Source organism: Neophocaena asiaeorientalis, unplaced genomic scaffold, assembly GCF_003031525.2.
Source record: "Neophocaena asiaeorientalis asiaeorientalis breed wild unplaced genomic scaffold, Neophocaena_asiaeorientalis_V1.1 scaffold242, whole genome shotgun sequence".
In the NCBI taxonomy this organism is placed as follows: Eukaryota; Metazoa; Chordata; class Mammalia; order Artiodactyla; family Phocoenidae; genus Neophocaena; species Neophocaena asiaeorientalis.
The window spans coordinates 8,333,697-8,352,483 of record NW_020172451.1 but is presented as its reverse complement, the minus strand read 5'-3'; the positions used below and the strand labels follow the sequence as shown (position 1 = coordinate 8,352,483).

The following is an 18,787-nucleotide window of genomic DNA, read 5'->3' as shown; positions in this document are numbered from 1 at the left end:
TTGTCTGGGGGATGGAGGGCTCTCACGGGGAATCAGGTTCCCGTGCTGAAGCCAAACAGTGACGCTTCTTGTGAAGTCAGGATAGCATCACTGCCTTGACCGCCCATGTGACTTCCAGATCCATTTTATATTGCTTACTCAAATAAAATAGATTTTAAAAAAATTTAAACTTCTTGTTTTGAAATAACTGTAGATTCACATGCAGTTGTAAGAAATAATATGGTGGTTAAAAAAAAAAAAGGGTTTTAAGAAATAATCTTGTGTACCCTCTACCATTTCCCCCCAGTGGTAACATCTTACTCTCTCTTTTTTCAAATTAACTATATATCCCCCAGGCTGTGTGCATTTGATCTCTGTGACTCATTTATTTTGTAACTGGAAGTTTGTACTTCTTAATCCCTTACCTATTTCACTCATCCTCCCACCCCCACTTCTCTGGCCATCACCTGTTTGTCCTCTGTGTCTGTGAGTCTGTTCTGTTTTGTCCTGTTTGTTCTTTTGTTCTGTTTTTTAGATTCCACATGTAAGTGAAGTCATACGGTATTTGACTTTCTCTGTTTGATTTATTTCACTTAGCATGATACCCTCTAGGTCCATCCAGGTTGTTGCATATGGCAAGATTTCATTCTTTTTTATGGCTGAGTAATATTCCATTGTGTATATATATCATGTCTTCTTTGTTTCTTTTTTCTTTCTTTTTTTTTTTTTTTGCGGTACGCGGGCCTCCCACTGTTGTGGCCTCTCCCATTGCGGAGCACAGGCTCAGCGGCCATGGCTCACAGGCCCGGCCGCTCCGCGGCATGTGGGATCTTCCTGGACCGGGGCACGAACCCATGTCCCCTGCATTGGCAGGCGGACTCTCAACCACTGCGCCATCAGGGAAGCCCCTATCATGTTTTCTTTATCCACTCATCTATCAGTGGACACTTAGGTGGCTTCTGTATCTTGGCTCTTGTAAACAATGCTGCAGTGAACATAGGGGTGCATATACTTTTTCCAATTAGTATTTTTGTTTTCTTCAGAAAAATACCCAGAAGTTGAATTGCTGGATTGTATGGTAACTGTATTTTTAATTTTTTTGAGGAACCTCCATACTGCTTTCCATAGTGGCTGCATTGGTTTACATTCCCACCAACAGTGTACCAGGGTTCCCTTTTCTCCACATCCTCACCACCACTCATTTGTTGTCTTTTTTTTTTTTTGCGGTACGCGGGCCTCTCACTATTGTGGCCTCTCCCGTTGTAGAGCACAGGCTCCGAACGCGCAGGCTCAGCGGCCATGGCTCACGGGCCCAGCCGCTCTGTGGCATGTGGGATCTTCCCACACCGGGGCACGAACCCGTGTCCCCTGCATCGGCAGGCGGACCCTCAACCACTGCGCCACCAAGGAAGCCCTGCTCATTTTTTAAATCAAGTTTTTGTTTTTTTTTGTTTTGGATGTTGAGTTGTATGAGTTCATTTTGGATATTAACCCCTTATCAGATGTATCATTTGCAAATATAGTCTTTAAAATTGAATTTATCTGGTCAAAAAAGTTATACAATTGTCTTACAACCACCCAGCTTTTCCTTTTCTGATGCTGTAGTGTTACTAGTTTTTTTTAATGTTTCTTTCCAGGGAGTGTCTGTTCATATATAAAGAACTACATGTAAGCCCTCTTTTTCTTACATGGTAATTAAAGTAAACTTGTTTGCAGCTTGCTTTTTGAATTTAACAATATATCTTGAAGATCTATTTTCATTAGTACATAAAGAGCTTCCTTTTATAATTATATAGTATTCCTTGTGTGGATAAGCTATAATTCATATAACCAGCTTCCTAATTGATGGACTGACTGTTTCCGATATTTTGCCATTACAAACATGTTGCAGCAAATATCCTTTACATGCATAATCTCCCACATGTGCAGTTATTTTCCTGTGATATGCTCCTAAAAGTGAAATAGCTGAGTCAAAGACTATGTACACTTTAATTTTGAGAGAAAACTTTCAAATTGTCCTCTAGAGAGATTTTACTAGTTTATATTCTCACCAGCAACATATGTGAATCCCTTTTTCCCTGGCACCTTTGACAGCACTGTGTTTTTACAAATTTTGTCTTTGACAGTTTGGTAAGTGAAAAGTGGTATCCCAGTACAGTTTTAATATGGTGTTCTCTTATGCGGAATGCAGTAGACCATCTTTTCATGTTTTAGATGTGATCTGTGAACTATGTGTTCATTTCCTTCACCTACTTTTCTATTGGATTGTTGGCCTTTTCCTTATTGATTTGTAGGAGCTCTTTATGTATTACGGAACCTAGCTCTTTGTGATATAAATTGCTAATATATTTTTCCCAGCAAATACTGATCTTGCTCCTGGTGGGTTTTATCATAATAATTGTTTTAAAGTTTTTAAATATCTGTATTTTATATAGATACAACAATCATTTGTTTATGAGATCTGAGTTTGTATCACAGTTAGAAAGTCTTTGTTCACTCTGTAATTCTGAAAAGAAAAATTAGCCAGCTTCTTCAGTGCTTTATTGATTTCCTTCCTTCCTTCTTCCATTTATATTTAAACCTTTCCTTCATCTGGAGTTTATTTTCATGTAAGGTGTTGAGATATGGGTCTTAATTCTCTAGAGAGTCATGGTGGTTCTTGAGTATGTCTCAGAAATGGTGTGTATCTCATACCCCCTGTGTATCAACCACAGCCCCTCATCTGGTGCTTTATGTATAATAGATGCTTGATATGGAGGAGAAGGGGGAAGACACCGCTGCCAGAAGCAGCAGCAGCAGCCGATAGGCTGGGTATTGTAAGGTGCTTTCATTCATCATATCTAATCAGCACAACCAGTCTTCAAGATAACTAGTATAACCCCCATTTTATAGATGCAGAAACTGACTTAGAAGCCAGGTAATTTGCCCAAGTTCCTACCATTAGTGTTTGAGAGATACATGTAATTTGATCTTGAAGCTGTCAGACTTCAAAGATTATGTGTTTTCTCTTCACCTGGTGACCTTGGTAGAGGGCTCTGCTTGTAATTGACCATGCTTGGATATGGGGTTGTGGGAGGTGGAATCAAAAGAACTTTGAAGATGTGGGAAACTGAGGGTCCTGAAACACACAAAAAAATACAGAAATACTGCATACATTCTTTGAGAATCTCTAGACTCAATTGATACATAGAAAGCGTAATTCTTAACTGCAGGGAAAAAAAGATCTTGATCCCTTGCTTAAGAGAAATTTAAGTGTTCTCTCAGAAAAACATGATATTTGCACTTAGCTATTACTGAGAGTATTAAAAACATAGATTTGAAATTCCTTAGATTTGGGTGATGCTATTAAAGATTACAATAGTAAACTACTCTCTAAAAATTTTCCTCAGGTTACCTAAGTAGAAATTAGGTACAAAACTGCCTTGAATATCATCTTAAATGGAATTAGGCATCCTGTATCTGATCTTGAAGCATCAAGCACAGGTACATGTTGGCTTAGTTGTTCCCAAAAGGCTGTATGTAAATCGTATTTTAAATTTTGAGTCATTTTCCCACTGTTGTATAATTTTAATTGAAAAAATGGGTCATGTAAGTTCACGAGTTATTTTTACTCTGTAGTTGGTTACTTATTAAACATGCTTATCTTTCAGAAATGTACATATCCCTCAAGGTAACTCAGTTATTATCATTCAACTTGCTAGGTTTAAATGATAACTGGCACACAAGAACATGACTTTCCGTTTTTACTATTCTGAAAATAGAGCACAAATTAAGAGCATTGAGAAGTAGGGTACGACTGTCACCTGTGGAATCCTGAATTCAGAGTTGATTTCCTTCTCTGCTAATTTTTCGATACCAAGATAAGTGTCACAAATAGCACCCTTTCTCAGAGGATTTCCAGAATTAGAATAACAGGCACAGACTTAATAAAGTGATAGTGATGCATTATAATCAGGAAGCTTACACACTGCCTGTCTCACTCATTGTTTGCAGTATACTGTGTGATATCTGAGGAAAGGCCAAATCTCTTCCATTTTAATTTCTGAATAAAATGTTTGGCTTTCTCTTAAGGCACAGATCTAGAACGATGTGCAAAAATCACTTTCCCTGGAGGCCTGCAATATGATAAGACCCCTCCCACCTTGTTCAGAGGAGAGCCAAATGGATTATTGTTTGAATTTCCTTCTTTTCTCCCCCCCTTAGATCTGAGTAATGCTTTTAAAGATTTTCATGCATGCTGTTTAGCCCTGTTTCTTACGTGTGCAAGTGGCTTTCACACATAGCCCCGAGAAAGTGGCTTGGTCAGTGAGAGAGGAGGGTCCAGAGCCTGAGGATAATGGCTCCCAGTTAAGGGCACACACTTCCCAACTCCCTTCTCCTGTGTAGGTGGGCAACAGACCTTCCACCATCTCTCCAAACTTTCCAGACCGTTCCATTGGGAGTGCACACACAAGGGTCCGAACCACAGACCAAGGCTTCTGACTCATCTTCTTCAGAGATGAGGCCCTGCTGGGGATAGACATGTGGAAGCACTTCAGGCATTTTGATATCCTGCCCACTGAGTCCTCCTGGATACACGTGGACACCGCATACTCTCATGTCACATTTTAATTGCTTTAAAATTGCCTTTTAATGGAGTTTCCACTTACTGTGATTTTGGTTGAATTGCTAACAACCTTACTGATTTCAAAGATCAGTTATTATACTTTATTCTCTTAATATATAGTGATTGTGTTTGACCACGCGTGGAAGCAGGCAAAGGAGGGTGGGAAAGCAGTATAACAACAAAAGCACGTAAATGTTTGTGAAAGCAGCCCCACTACCTACTGTTAATAAGTTGTCAGCTCTTCCCCTAAATAACATGTGCCTCCCACTGTGGGTTCTGATCGATAAGCTTATTTTCTTTTCTGCTGAGGAACTGTGTTTCATCACTATTTTATAGTGATTTCTGGAACCCTGGCTTGGACTCCTATACCTTGTTTCTTTTCGCTTTCTTTGCTGTTGAATACTAAGGGTAGAGTGTTTCTCTGGCTTTTGTGTGTTTGTCTGGCCCTTAAGGTTTAAACATAGTTTTTAGTGGTTCCAGGATATAAATATTAGAGTATGTGGTATAGCCCTCATCCTGATGCTGCTCCTTAGCCTGTTCGGGTACTTGTAAAACTACTCCTAATTTCAGGCTGTCTTTAGGAACCTAGCATGTTAATTGTAGCGTGTGGGAAAGTACATTCAGGAGTAAAATGTGAGATGGTGTTAACAAAGATTTATTCACCAAATCTTAGCTCTTTAAAACCTAAGGGGTCCTCTGAGCTTGAAGAACACCTTAGTTTGAGGCAAGCAAAACCAAAAGAATGGTTGAAAAATTAGCAGATTTGATTCAGAGTTATAATATGAACACACTATATAGGTGTTACCAACTGAATGGAAACATCAGGAGAAAATCCCAGTGAACATGCTGGTAGTTTATAGCAGTCCAGAGAGTTAAAGCAATGAAATAAAAAGGTCTAAAAGTTCAGACATTTGCCTTATTAAGCTTTCTTTTACAGGAGGCTTCATTGCACTTAAAAATGAAACTTTACACTCATAGGAACATTATCCGTGCAGAAGCTCCGATTTAAAGATTTGCCATCTTAGGGAACAGTGTGCACAACCTGGGTGAAATTTTTTTTTTTATTTAGTTAATTAATTAATTTATTTTTTGGCTGCATTGGGTCTTCATTGCTGCGTGCCGGCTTTCTCTAGTTGTGGCGAGCAGGGGCTACTCTTCGTTGCGGTGCGCGTGCTTCTCATTGCGGTGGCTTCTCTTGTTGCGGAGCACAGGCTCTAGGCACATGGGTTTCAGTAGTTGCGGCTCGCAGGCTCTAGAGCACAGGCTCAGTAGTTGTGGCGCATGGTTTAGTTGCTCCGTGGCATGTGGGATCTTCCCAGACCAGGGCTCGAACCCTTGTCCCCTGCATTGGCAGGTGGATTCTTAACCACTGCTCCACCAGGGAAGTCCCAACCTGGGTGAAATTTCAACTGATAAATCTCACTGGTACCAGTGCACAGTCAGGGCTCTGCCAGGAAAACAGGCCATTCCAGGTATTCCATGTAGGAAAGAGTTTTTTCCTCTTTCTTTTTTTTCAGCCCCTTATTGAGGTATAATTGACATATACTAAACTGCCTGTATTTGAAGTGTTCAGAATACACTAAATTTTGAACTGTGTATACACATGATAAAGAATGCACCCTTTATCCCCCAAAGTCTCTTTTTGCCCATTTGTCAGTCCTCCTTTTCACCCCTTCCTGCCCCTTACCAGCCCCCAGGTAACCACTGGTCTGCTTTGTGCCCTTGTAGATTAGTTTTGCATTTTCTCTAATTTAATACAAATGGAACATACAGTACTTCTCATCTGGCTTCTTTCATTCAACATAATTATTTTGAGTTTTATCCGTGTTATGTGTATCAGTAGCTCATTCCCCTTATTGCTGAGAACCGTTTCATTGTATGCAATCCCACCATTTGTTGATCCATTCACCTGTTGATGCACCGTTGAGTAGTTTACAGTTTTCAGCTCTTACAAATAAAGCTGCTGTGAATAATTCATTTAGAAGTCTTTGTATCGGATGTATGCTTTCTTTTCCCTAGGGTAAATACCTAGGCAAGGAAAGGCTGGGTCATGCGGTAGGTGTCTAACTTTTTAAGAAAATGCCAAACTGGTTACCATGTAACATTCCCACCATGAGAGAGTTCCAGTTGCCAAGACTTGGTATGGTCCATTTTTAAAATTTTGGACATACTAATAAGTATGCATGTGGTATCACCTCACTGTGGTTTTAATTTGTTTTTTCTTAATGACTGATGATGTTGAACATCTGTTTATGTGCTTATTTGCCACATCTGTGCATCTTCTTTGGTGAAGTGTCTGTTCAAATCTTCTGCCCGTTTGAAAAATTGGGTTTTCATATTAATGAGTTTGGAGGGTTCTTTATATATCTGGATGCACATTCTTTATCATATAAGTGATTTGCAAATATTTTCTCCCGGTCTGCTGCTCTTTTTGTTCTCTTAACAGCATCTTTTGGCGAGCAGAAGTCCTTAATTTTGATGAATCAACTTTATCAACTTTTTTTCTTTTGTGGATTGTGCTTTTGGTGTTGTAGCTAAGAAATAATTTGCCTAACCCAAGATCACAACGATTTTCTTTTCTGTGTTTTCTTTTAGTTTTATATTCAGGTCTTCAATCCATTTTGAGTTAATTTTTGTATGTGGTGTAAGGTATGGGTTGAGGTTCTTTTTTAAACATATGGCTATTCAGTTGCTACCCCACCATTTGTTGAAAACAGACTATCCTTTCTCTGCTGAATTGCCTTTGCACCTTTTTCGAAAATCAGTTGTCCATTTCTGTGTCAGTCTATTTCTGGAATCTGTTCTGTCTCGTTGAACTTTTTGTCTATGCCGCTGCCAATACTGCGCTGTCTTGATTATCGTACCTTTATAATAAGTCTGGGTGTCAGGTTGTGTGAGTCCTCCAAATGTTCTTTTTAAACCTTGTTGGCTATTCTGGGTCCTGATGAATTTTAAAAAGAGCTTGTCAGTTTCTACTAAACAAAAAAAAGTCATGCTGGGATTTTGATAGGGATTGTGTCAAATCTGTACATTAATTTTGGGAGAATCCACATCTAAACAATGCTGTCTTCCAATCCATGAACACAGTATACCTCTCCACTTATTTAGGTTTTAAAATTTTTTTCTCATCAGTATTTTATAGTTTTCAGTGTACAGGGATTGGACATTTTTTTAATCAGATTTATCCTTAAGTATTTTGTAAGTTTTCATGCTACTATAATAGGATTTTTTACAATTTCAATTTCTGATTGTTTGTTGCTAGTATATAGAAATAGAATTGATTTTGTATATTGATCTTATATCCTGCAACCTTGCTAAAGTCATTTATTAATTCTGGTAGCTTTTTCTTTTGTAGAACCCATTGTATTTTCCTAGAAGAAAAGGTTTTTTATAGGGAATTAAAGGCTCACAAAACCATTAGGAAGTCTGGCTGGGGTGGGGGAATGCAGGGAGACCACTGTTATTGTTGATGAAAGTAGAGTGCTGGGTTCCCAGGGAAGCAGTGATCTCAGCGGCTGCCTGCAGCTCCAGTATGGCTCCAGTTCATCTGGAAGCTGTTGTAAAAGTGGAAAGTCCTGTCTGCCGCTGCCTACGTGTCTGCTTGCAACTATTTTTAGAGAATACTGACTTCTGCCTTCCAGACCAAGAGAGAGCCTCTCATTGGCTGTGTCCAACCTAGACCAGACAGAGAAAGGGATTCTGGGAAATGTTGTTCCAGCCCTTTCCCTGCAGTGCAGGGAAGACTGTAGGAGGCCGCAGTGGTAGGCTGACAGACAGTCTGGCACAGAGGACTTTGGGAGAGACACATGTGAGATCGTGCGCACAGTCTTGGAGAAGTAACTTAGCAGTACTGTGAAAAATAGGGGTGTGAGGTAGCTGTAACTCAGAAAGATGTGATTGCTAAGAAGGCAAACTGGCTCTTTGACTGTATTGGCAGTGAAATATTATCTGGGACAGGTAAGAAGTGGCAGGTCTACTCTATTTGGTCTTGCTTTAACCGATAGTTGGATGTGTGTAGACAAACTGGACATGTTTAGGGGATAATGACCCCAGTGGTGAGGGGGCAGAAAACCAGGTCACATGTGAAATGTTTGAAGAAACTGAGAAAGCGTCAGGGATGCATGATAGATGACTACAAATACGGATTTAGAAGACTTAACTTGTGCGGTCTGAAAAGGAAGGCCTAGGACCAGTGGGTGGGAGCTATAAGGAGGTAATTTCCAAAGCAATATAGAGAACTTCCTACACAGCTGCACTAAGATTGAATAGAAGGTTTTGTTATAGATTGCTGGGCTGCATGGCAACAGTATATAAAGTATAAGAAGAATCATTTCAAATTAGGTGTTCCTCAGGTACCATTCTAACCCTGAAGGGTTTCGCAGGGAAAAACCTCCCGCATCGTTGGTTATAACTTTTGCCACATGGAATTTTTGAAAGTGAAAACAAGGTCTTTTAAATGTATTATCTTCCTTTGATTTGAGTAATTCCAAATAAACCTATTCCTTGCATGTGCCTCATCTATGGAAAGTGGGGGAATTTGTGAGATGCTTAGAATCAGAGGTTATATATGCAAAAGTATTATTGCCATATTTAATTGATTCTGAAACGCAAACTCTTTTTACGTTTGACATACCTGAAATCTGCACGTACCCTGCAGTTGATGGTCCCCTTCAACTATTGATGCCTTACATTTGCTGTCATCATGGATTTTTTGCCTGCACACATTTGGTCCTAGCTATTCTTGATGTCATCGTTTCAATTGAATTTTATGCATATTTGATATTACACAAGTTGTTTAATTGACTTTTAATATATCTTTATGAAGATTACACTGTAATTTGGCACTGAAACACAGATGGGAATAGCGAGGCATAAGCTTGATGTTAATGAAGTTAATATTTATCCTTGGAGAAGTAACTACAATTCCATAATTTCCTAGAAAGAACAACCAAGTAAGTGCATTGTACCTGTGCTATTCAAAGTAAGGTCCAGGAACCAGCAGCTTGTTAGAAATGGAGAATTGTAGGTCCCAACCCACACCTACTAAATAAGAATCTGCATTTTAACAAGATTCCCATTAAAGCTTGAGAAGCATTGTTTTGTGCAGCCTCTTGTAGAAAGGTAAGTCATATGTAGAAGGAGAGGTGTTAATTTTGTTAGACGCACAAAAGAATAGCCTATTGCATATTACACAGTGCAACTGAAGGCAGGAGAAATTTCTGCATCCCTCTAAATTAATGAAAAATATATTTACCTTAATTTTTCTAGGTTTTCTTCCCATGAGCCACTCAGTGTTAGAATGATTTTGATGCCTCTGTCCTGTTTGGCCTTGTCTACTAATTTAATACCATGTGCAAATTACATTAGCATCCCATTAAATTCCCTCAGTCAGATCCAGCAAATGAAAAAATGTTCAGAACAAATCCAACACAGATCTTTGGAGTATCCTGCTATGTGATTCCTCTGCTGAAATGGATTTATTCCAACATGCTCTCTTTCTGTGTGCATTTTTAATTAAAAACACTCTAAATGGATACTTCTGGCACTTTGCTTAACTCTTTTCATTGCACTCCTTTTGTTAGTTTTCCTCACTCCAGATATGTGTGGTATCATTAATCCTTAATTGGTTATGAATGTTAATGCTTTTTGTGTCTAGTTATTTTCCTACTGTTTTATAAATTGCCGAGATTACCGTTTGTCTTTTAAGGAAATAAACGTCTATACAAGTCACATATATTACGTGTGCTTTGGAAAGCTTATATATATATCTGTGTTGGACAGAGTTCTTAGTGTCAGACAATAGAATTAATTCACTCTCACTGGTGCCAGGGGTTTATTAAATGGTGATGCTGTCTCACAGATCCTTGGGAATCACACCACGGAACTGGCGGCCCCACGGGAGCTTTTTCCTCTTCCTGTACATTCAGGAAACCGCTGTTAGAGGTTTTGGCTCCAGGACCACATCATGTCTGTTCCCTGAGAAGAGGGGTGCCCTGTGCCCTGTCAGTTCCCTAGTAAAGTCATGCACGAGCGCAACTTACTGGCAGGACATAAGTCACATTTCAATCTCTAGTTGTAAGGGAGTCTGGGAAATAGGCCAGAAGGGGCTTGGAGTTGACGTTGGCTGAATTGATGCACTTATCCACCGCAAAGTCAAATAATAGCTTTTATTACTAGCACAGCACTAAACTTCTCAGTAGAAGGATGATGTTACGAATTGCATGGTAGAGGAACATTTTAAATATCCTGCGGTATCATATTTATCACATATCAACGTACCAAAGACGCAAGGAACCTTGACTGATGAAGCTGTAACAATTTGAATACATTAGAGTGAAGTGTAGATTCTAGAATATTTGAGGGAATGCATTTCTGTGAATGTCAGGGCTAAAATGTTTTCTAAAATTCTTTTTGACTCTTATGTGACTTTCATAAAGAGCTGTTAAAAGAGTTGTTTAAAGTAGAAGTCCTTAAAAAATTTTAAACAGATAACTAAAAGATGAGTCAATGTTTGAGGCTCTTTTTTTAAAATTAATATCTTTATTGAGATAATTGTAGATTCACATGCAGTTGTAAGAAATAACCCGTCGAGATTCCAGGTACCTTTTACCCAGATTCTGCCGATGGTTTCTTCTTGCAGAACTGTGGGACAGTATTACAGCCAAGATACTGACAGATATAACTCACCGATCTTATTTAGATTTCCCCAGTTTTCCTTGTGCTTATTTGTGTATGTGTGTGTTTAGTTCTATAGTCTTGTCACATGTAGGTTCGTGTATCCACCACCACTAACAAGATACAGAAGATGCATCACCATAAGGACCACTAGTGTCACCCTTTTTTATAATCACCCTGCCTCACCCCACCTCAACCCCTCAATCCCTAACAACTACTTCATTCATTGACAACATTCATGACAACAACATTCATTTCAGAATGTTCTGTAAATAGAATCATACAGGACGTAACCTTTGGGATTGGCTTTTGGGACTCCCTTACAACAATTGGCTCACATACCATAATTCCCTGGAGATTCATCCAAGTTGTTGATGTATTGATAGCTTGTTCTTTTACAGTATTGGTTTGCTTCTGGCATGTTTCATATGTTGTATCCGTTCGGGTCTGTCTGCCTCAATTGTGTAGAGTTGGTTAGGAACTGGGACCAAAGGTGCCGCCACACTTACTGACCAGAGAGCATCAGGTGTTGTGGCCAGTTATCCCCACCTTCAAGAAAAGAAAGATGCTCTTTATTATCTGGACACACTTTCCTGTTAAGATGAACCCTGTCTGTTTAGCTGAATTGAGGTTCTTAGTATCTTTACACTCCAGTCAGCATATTGGTGATTACTGCTTTCAAGTATGAAATTGTCAGTCCTGCCTCTACTTGATGTTTGAGGCATGATGGGTTTGGGTTTGAGCAATTCAGGAATCATTGGTCATGATTCTAGTTTGTGAGAAGAAGTTGATCTCTTACCTAGATTATTACAAGCTATGAATTCACATATCCAAGGTTCTGGTACTTTGAAAACACCAATGGCACTGTAGGCTGTCTTCAGAGTACCCCAGAGTGCTGGTAAAGATGGAGCGCAGAGCGAGAGCAAGAGCAGAGGTTCCTCCCTTGAAGATGTTGTCTGAGCTGTGAGACGAGATGCAGCTGTTGAAAAATTTAAACTGAGGGGCTTCCCTGGTGGTCCAGTGGTTAAGATTCCATGCTGCCAATGCAAGGGGCCCGGGTTTGATCCCTGGTGGGGGAACTAAGATCCCACATGCCTCAACTAAGCCCACGTGCCACAACTAGAGAAGCCTGCACCCCGCGACGAAGACCCAGCTCAGCCAAAATAAATAAATAAATAATTTAAAAAACTATCACACACACAAAAATTTAAACTGAGAGCTCCAGGAGGACAACAGCACTGCATCTAGTTTGCTGCTGGATCTTGGCCTCTAGCACAGTGCTTGGCGTGAAGTGGGCACTGAGATAAAGAAGGAAGGACGGACGTAGAACAGAAGCTTTTAAGAAATGGAATGCCTAGTTCTTTTGATGTGAGCAAGGACTATTACAAGATAAGTACAGAAAACTCTGAAGGGTGTGTGTGGGGTTTTGCTGTGGGGGGTTGGGGAAGGGAGGGAGAAGAATATTCCTCCCCTCAAAAAATAGAGCCCCAAATACACACCATGTACTCTCCCATCTCAGGACCCTTGTGTTTACTGTTCTCTCAGCCTGGTTGGTCACTCTTCTCCCAGATAATTTTCTGCATTTCAGTCTCAAACTGCCTGAGAGAGGCCTTCTGGGAGCATCTTGTGTAAAGTAGCTCACCATCTTCCCTGTCCCTTCCCTCTTGGTCACTCTCTAGCCCCTTTCCCAGCATTATTCTCTTCATGGCATTTGTAATGATTTCCTGGTGTTGTGTATGTGTGTGTCTGTCTCCGTCTAGACTGTCAGCCCCTGAGGCCACTGTTACATGCCCAGTGCCTAGATCAAGGCCTGGCACATAATAGTAACTCAGCGTATGTTTGTTAAGTGATTTAATTAGGTGCTTTGAGGCTTTTCTCTTGAACACGTGTCCCACGGAAGGGATAGAAAAGTGTCGCTTGCTCCGTAATCATGCATTTTGGTAACATTTAGTAGAGGGCCTAGTGTGTCCTGGTATTTGTGCTCAGCGCATACGATAAGAGAAAGGGCAACTCCCCTGCGTCCAGAGACTTCATTGGTAGCAAACGTAGACCTGTTTGGCTTGCTGTTCTACAGTGTGATGGGTGCTCTGAGGGAGGCATGCCAGCCCCTGGGAGGACAGAAGCAGGAGCTCTGGAAGTGTTGACCCGGAGGGGAGAAATGGGCCTTTTCATTGAAGGTGAGAATTAGAGGTATCGGAAGTGTTGGTTATGTGTGTGCACCCCAGTCCCAGGTTGCCTCCTTACTCGGTTATCAGGAGATGTGTCCCGGTTAGTTTGAAAAGTGCAGTCAGTCTCACGAGAGCCCTGCTCCCTCTCTGACCTCATCTGCCGCTGTCTCCCTCACTCCCTCTGCTCCAGCCTTCTTGCCAAACACCCCCGTGTCATTCCTTCCCACTTACTGTTCCCTCTGCCTGGAGTGCTCTCTCCCAGGTAGCCGCATCTCCCTCGCCTCGTGGGTCTCCATTCCTAGGCCACCTTATCAGAGAGGCCTTTTCTAACCCTTCTTCAGCTCACCCTGCCCCGTCCTCCTCGAGGCACTTGTTACCACCTGAAATGTATATTTGATACGTGTACTTCGTTGTATCTTGGTTGATGCCTATCTACCCCACTGGAACGTAAGCCCGCCCGAGAGCTGGGGTTTGGTTTTGTTCCTGCTGTACCTCCAGTGCTTAGGAAAGTGCCTGGCTCATAGATGTTTGTTAAAGAAATGGGTCAGTTCCTGGGCATCCTGGTAGAAGGGAAGTGAGACACAGAGGAGCCCCCAAACCAGCTCTTCCTCCCAGAGCCCTGGTCAAAGCAGCCATGCTATAGAAAAGTCATTTTACATGCTCTGGTGCTGCCAGTGACTGATAGCATCTGCCTTGGAACCCCTCGAGGACCAGACAAGAGGCACGGCAGAGGTGGTGAGGTGTACAGAGGAGGGCGAGTTTCTTATGAATTGGAGTTGTCAGGGAAGGCTTTATTGAAGCAGACGGACATTGAGCTAAGGCTTGACAACGGGGTAAGATGTCATTGGGCAACAAAAAGGAGGAAGGTTTTTGTGTCAGGTCTGCACAGTGGATGAGGGAAGTGTAGAATTTGGAACTGTACTGTGAATGGCCCTGGATGTCAGCTCGAGGGAATTGTCATCTGGATATTACAGCTCTGGACACCCCCAGCATGGCCTCAGAACCTTGGAGGCTTTGGATGTGAGAAGCAGCAGGTTTTTAGGAATGTCAGCATCGTTATTCTTCAGTGTTCTGAACTTGCATGCAAAACAGGAGTCTTGCTCTGCCTCAGCTCAGGTGAATATTGGATAATCTCCCCTTTTATTCAGATATTGCCTTTCTCAAAAAAAACCTCACTTGTGGGCTTCCCCGGTGGCTCAGTGGTTGAGAGTCCGCCTGCCGATGCAGGGGACACGGGTTCGTGCCCCGGTCCGGGAACATCCCATATGCCGCGGAGCGGCTGGGCCCGTGAGCCATGGCTGCTGAGCCTGTGCGTCTGGAGCCTGTGCTCCGCAACGGGAGAGGCCACAACGGTGAGAGGCCCGCATACCGCAAAAAAAAAACACACACACACAAAAAAACTCACTTGTACATACTTCTTGCAACTAATGGTTATTTGTAAAAAAAAAAAAAAAAAAAAAAAAAAAAAAAAGAAGAAGAAGGAAACTGTTGATTTTCTTCCCTTTGGACATTTTTAAGAGTAGTTTTGGCTTTTTATCATTGTAGATTTATTCTCGATTACAGTATTTACGCTTGTATCTGGCTGTGTATTTAGAGATGGGGGAAAGTATCAATGATTTCTCCTGCTTCTAGATCTAGAAGCATTTGAAGGTTAACTGAGACCCACCTAGTCCCTGCCATTTGTATTTGATTGTTGTATGGGAGGTTTGATTTTTGAAGTATAAATAGATATGTTTTAAAGTGTAGGCTTAGCACAGGAATTTAGAGTAGTTGTTCTCAACTCCAACTACATGTTAGAACCACTTGGGGGTGGGGGCTTTGGGGAAAAAACCCCATTGATTCCTATGTAATCGATCTGGAGTACTGCCTGGGCAGTGGTTTTACTGATGTTTGTTTTTTGGTGTTTTGTTTTGGGAAACAACCTTGAACTTACTCAAAAGTTACAACTATGATTTTGGGGGAGAAAACACAACACTTTTTTCCCTTAATAATTAAAAAAAAATTGCTGACCCAATGTCCCATCACGTGCATCCTTTCCCCAATAATTAGAATACTAGTGTATTTCTAAAAAACACGAACAGTCTCCTATGTATGCACAATAAAACCATCAAAAAAAATTAACACTGATACATTACTACCATTTAATCTTTAGCTCCTTTTCAAGGTTTAACACTGGCCCCAGTAATGGCCTTTATAGTAAAAGGATCACACTTTGCAATTGGTGGTTGTATCTCTTCAGTCTCCTTCCATTTGGAACACTTCCCCAATCTTCCCTTAGTGTTCATTACCTTGAAACTTCTGAAGATTGCAAACCAGTAGTTTTGTAAAATGTCTCTCAATCTGGGGCTGTTTGATGTTTCCCCATGGTGATATTCAGGTTATACGTATCATAGGAGTGATGCTGTGTTCTCAGAGCATCCAATCAGGTGACTCATAATTTCAATTTGTCCCATTATTGATGATATTCACATAGATGATTGATTCAGGTAGTGTCTGCCAGGCTTCTCCTCTGTATGATTACTATTTTCTCTTTTATAATCAGTAAGTATTTTTATGGTGTGATGCTTTAAAACTCTGTTACATTCCTTGTCATTTTCAATGTATTCATTTACTTATTTCTATCTGTATAGACTGATGTTTTCCTGTTTTATGCAATGACCTGTAATCTGTTACTATCATTACTTATTTTAATTGTCATATTGTCCCAGATTTAGCTTGTAGGAGCCCCTTCAAGCCTTTGTGACCATTTGACGTGTCCCATCATTTGTAGATTTCCTTGCTTCTTGGCAAATAGGCATTCCAGGCTCATTTTGTAAGTTCCATGTTCAAGCCCCCACATTAGCTCTTTTTCCAAAGAACTCTGGTTCTCTTAGTAAAGAATGGTATTTAGAAGACATAATCTGGGTTCGAGGTGTGTTCATACCTACAGTATTTGGACGTTGCTTGTTCCCAAGCCCTCTCAGTGATAGAGCTAGACAATAAGCGTGTGTGTTTGCATACATGAAGGAAATATACACATATAGGCACACAAAGTTGCATCTACTTTTTTTGTTATGTCAGTCTCTATGTGTTAAAAATCATGAGTTCATGCCAATAACTAATTCTGATCCAACGTTACAGGGTTCATTTGAGATTTCTCCTTTTCCATTTGGTAACTCCTTTTTTCAGTAGTGAGAAACCTGATTGTCATCATCGTTAATATATTGACTTATTGGTCAATCCCCCATATGTAATGGACCTCCCATCACCACCACCACAGATGCCTTCCCTGCATGGATGCCCTCTTCACCCCTGTTAGGCTCTGATGCAGCATAGAGATGTTTTAAGGCTCCCCAAATGGTACTAATGTGCAGCCAAGATAGAGCACAACCGAATTAGAAGAAAAGTGAACCCCACACTTTCTGATTCATTATTAAGCAAATGGTAGGCTTTTAAGTCAGGCTTGGTTTGGGAAAATAATTTCTTCCTAAGGAAGTGAAATTTAAAGAGAAGACTCAAGTCTACCAACACACAGAGTAAAAGATCAGGGTGAAAGCACAGCCTGTCTCCTGGAAAGCTTTGAAAAATATTTGTTTTGGAAATAAATCTGCTTGTCGTGAACATAAATTTCAGTCCCTTTCCCTGAATTACCTGTTTATAGGAAAAAATATTTGAAAAGGTTAGTTGTTTTTTAAAAAGGTGTCTCATTAAAGACTTAACTACTTTATCTTCTGTTTCCAATGTTTGTTTATCACTTGACATTTTGAAATAGTAATGTATAAAAGGGATCACACAATTCTAAAAAAAAGACTGCTTTTTATTTTTCTACATTGCATTTAAAAAATAAACTTTTAGTTTTGCAACTTAATGCTTTTTAGAGCATTGAATATTTAAACAGGAGATATTCAGGCTGTGGTTGCTCTTTTTCTGTAGTCAGTTTTAGTTTAAAATATGGAAATCAAGTTACAGTAACTGGGTCATGAGGAACCCCATCTTCTTCCATTTGCAGCCAGAGGAAGCGAGAGGCCGTAGGAGCCAAATATAACAGGATCTGTGGCCAGCCTACCTTAGATGGTCAACATCTATCTTGCCAATTTTCATAAGTCCATTTTCTTAAAGCAGTCCACGGCTGCAAGTGAATTTTCACCAAGAACTTCACACTTAGGCTGATGGCACACAGTCTGACTCCAAAGAAATCCAGCCTTAAACCTAAGGAAATTACAATAAAATCTCTTCCTTGATTTTATTTTTGAAGTGTTCATGGAAGTGGCCTTGGAGTATGAATCGTGGACTTTAGGCTTTTGTATATTAATGCCCAGAGATACAGAAGGAGAAAGGGCAGTATTTGTGAATGTAGAAAGAGCCACTGAAAACTTGATATATAGGTAAAGCACTTATTTTTTGTTTGTTTATTAGTTCTTGTTTTCTATAAATAAAGCGTTATTTACCTATTCATGAGAGTGTGCCTCAGTGTGGGTCCTCAGTTCCTTTTAGCTAGGTTGAGTGAGTTTCACTCCCCAAACTTGAGTCCTTCAAGGACCATCTTTGTGATCTTTGTCACGTCTGCAAACATTCAACATTTTTCTTTAATTTCTCTGACATTTAATTTAGCCTTTATCTAGGTGATATCTGTGCAACCGTGGACTCGGTGTGTCGGATCACCTAAAATCACAAGTACTGCAGGCAGCATCTGCTCAGAGGTTGGAACTGGGAGCTGGATCCCTAACTCTCCTTCCAGCTCTGAAATTCAATAAGCATGGCGTCTGGAGTTTCCTGCCTTGTGGCTACACCACAAGGTTACACCAGTGGTTGTTTATGCATTTTTCCCAGTCAATACATAGAAGTTGACAGCTTTCTATATATATTAGAATATTAGACTATATGTAAGAATATAATATATAATAGAATAAATTTTACAGTTATTTTTCAAATGTGAGTTATAAGTTACATTATCTTAGTTTCTTAGGATTCAGCATGTTTCTTCAACTAGATATTTTTTTATGTTTTATTTTGAGGAGAGCAAAACCTGATGATCTTAATTGTCAAATCACCCAATAGGGAATACATGGGTTTGTAAGACCTTCAATACTGCCTTAAAAACACAAGTAGAAAACATGTAAAACATACAGTGTTAATAATGCAGAAGAAAAATACGGAATTTAGAACATAGGGTTTTATGTTCACCGCTCTGAAGATGTCATGGGAAAACACCTAAGTTGTGATAAATACCTGTGTACCAAAACTGAAGTCATGTTCTGCATTATTTGTGAGGAATATTGTCAGAAGCCAACTGGATGTTGTCATATATTCGAATCAGGTTCTTTGCTGAGTGGAAATACATTAATCTCGTGTGTGTGTGTGTGTGTGTGTGTGTGTGTGT

The 18,787-nt window shown here is 40.3% G+C and overlaps 1 protein-coding gene across 4 annotated transcripts in view; it reads left to right on the top strand.

The window, feature by feature from the left end:
* Nucleotides 1–18,787, top strand: part of TNRC6B (trinucleotide repeat containing adaptor 6B) — a 247,528-nt gene that overhangs the window by 156,525 nt on the left and 72,216 nt on the right. The window lies entirely within an intron of this gene.